We start from the raw sequence: 2,500 nt of genomic DNA on the forward strand, positions 1-2,500 counted from the left end.
CTTTTTTAAAAAAATTACTGTCCCTTAAAAATAATTGTCTTGAAAAAAAATTTCAGTCTGTTATAGGCAAATCTTCGACGGAAACCCCCTTGTTGGGTTGTTAATGATCTCCCTCTTTTATAGAAAGGGTTTCATGTCTTTTGCTGAATTTGTTGACCTTCGTCTGTTTTGATCTATTATCACAATTTTCTCAACGTTTGAAATTATTATGGGTGTCGGGTGCAGGTTGATTGGTTGGGTATTTTTTTTTTAAATCGTAAAAGATTATTAGGGTGATGAATATGATCGGGGGAAAATCTTTTTGATTGTGGGGTTTTCCCCAGGGTTCAGTACTTGGACCCTTTTTTTGTTTTTTCGTCGGTTTTTTAAAATCATCAAAAGTTTTGGTTGTCTTCCCTCAATACCTATGTACCAATTGTATGCGTTTCCAATAGAAAATTTACAAGAAGTATCACCCAATATAAAATTTGTATCCAAAGGTTAAGAAATGGATGAATGAAACAGACTGAAATGAAGATGAAAGACGGAGGTGCTGTATGTGGGGAAAGGAAGTGGAAAAGTGAAACAGATTTGAAGTTGGGGAGCCTCTACAAATTGTTGACAAAGTAAAAAACCTTGGCAATTTTGACTCGGGGACGTCGAGGAGCATCAGGTTAAAAAATTTGGTTAGATCTCTTTTTTTCCCCAACAAAAAAAGTTGCTTCCTTTAGCTTTATACTGGGATGTGACCAAGACGGGTTGTGTCCCTTACTATCGAAATTGGATTTTTGTAATGCCTGTTGTTTGGCGTTCGCAATACAATCTGAAACTCTTAAATTTGTCCAAAACCGCTGCCAACTAGATTTATGAAGCGTGGGTGCGACTCTCCCGGCCCTCATTTCAGCCCGCTTTGGTGCCTGTTGAAAAAAAATTAAATTCAAAGTTGTGTTTTAGTGTATCGTTGTTTTAAAGGTACTCCCCCTTCCTCCTTTCGAACAAATTGAAAGATTTTCAAAACCCCCCCCCCTTCGTTGGGGGAGTGTTTCCACAAAACTAGTTGCCCCTGAATTCGGAAAAATGTGGAAAATCCTTTTCTCTTTTGGGCCCTCTTTTTGGGAAACCCCTTAAAACCGAGGCATTCGTGAAAAAAATTTGCTTTTTTTAAACGTTCGCTTAAAACATATTTGTTTCGTTTTTAGTAGATGGTATGAGAAGAAGATATTTTTGGGTTTGGGTTTTGTGGTTGGTTGGGTGGTATGTGGTGTGGTGCTTGGTGTGTAAATGGGTAGTTTCACCCAAAAAAATTTTTAATTTAAGCGCTTAGAGCTGGTGCTGGGATTATAGCGTATATAAGTTTTTCAGCATTTTTATTTTATTATTAATAGACACAAAGAAAAATTTTCCCCTCCCTTTTAGGGGAGTTCCTTTTATGAGGTTGAATGCAGGAACCCCATTCTTCACGCTAAATAAAGGGGCCATTCCCGACAGTGATTATTTTTCCCAGTTTTTTGCCTCCACTTTTCCTATCCAGGATTTCCCTTTGGGTTTCCCTTTTCCCTTTTTCTGCCAGTACTTTCCCCTTAGCACTGATTTTTGATGATGGTTTGGGGTTTAAATGTTCAGTTTTTCATTTTAATTCTGCAACATTTTTCTACCTTTGCCCTGTTTCTTAAACCCAAAAATATCCCAAAGGGGAGAAAAAAGGGAATATTATTACAGTGTCGCTCCCAAATTTTTTACCGTTTAAAGTCGGGGGGTTCATGTAAAAAGTGCCCCATAACCTCAAAACGCAATACTAAGTTGTTGTGGGCCGACATGTAAAAAATATATCAGGTTGACATCCAACCCAATTTTCACTCCTCCTCAATCCTCTCCCGGCCCCGGCACTGGGGGGCGATGCTAAAGGATCACCACCTGGTCCTGTCACATATTCTTGTGGCCCCTCTCGAGAGAGACCACTCTGTTTTAGGTCCCTTTCACGGACGCTCCAAGTCTCTTGGGGGGGCCTGCTTCCCCTTTTTCCCTTGGGGGGCCTCGCAGAGCCTTTTTTACAGTATTTTTCAGGTTTGGACGCCACATGGCCCAGTTTAATTAAAATTGTTGTAAGGACAAATTTTGGCATTTATTTTGTTTTGATTTCCCTGAAATAAGGACTTGGGTTTGACCCGCCTTTTTGTCCAGTGTTTGGTCCCCTCATTTTTGTCACGGGAAAAAGCTCAAACCAACGCAAAAAAATTATCTCCTTTTTGACAATGGGAAAGCTATCCGGGGCCCTAATGCATTGATTATAACTTATGGTCTCCATGAATTTTACAATAGAAAAAGCTAGAAAGTGAAATTTTAGTTTTTGAATTTTAAAATTTTTATCAATAAGAGGAGACTTATAAAAATGAATTGAATTTTAAAGCGCCCTTAAAAAGGCTCAAAACGCTCAACGGGGGTCCCCAACCCCACAATATTAAAAATGAAGGACGCCATGCGCGTGGCCACGGGACGGCTTTCCCCAACCCAATTTTCGGGC

Source organism: Berghia stephanieae, chromosome 5, assembly GCF_034508935.2.
Source record: "Berghia stephanieae isolate SIO BIC M18660-M18661 chromosome 5, UCSD_Bste_1.3, whole genome shotgun sequence".
In the NCBI taxonomy this organism is placed as follows: Eukaryota; Metazoa; Mollusca; class Gastropoda; order Nudibranchia; family Aeolidiidae; genus Berghia; species Berghia stephanieae.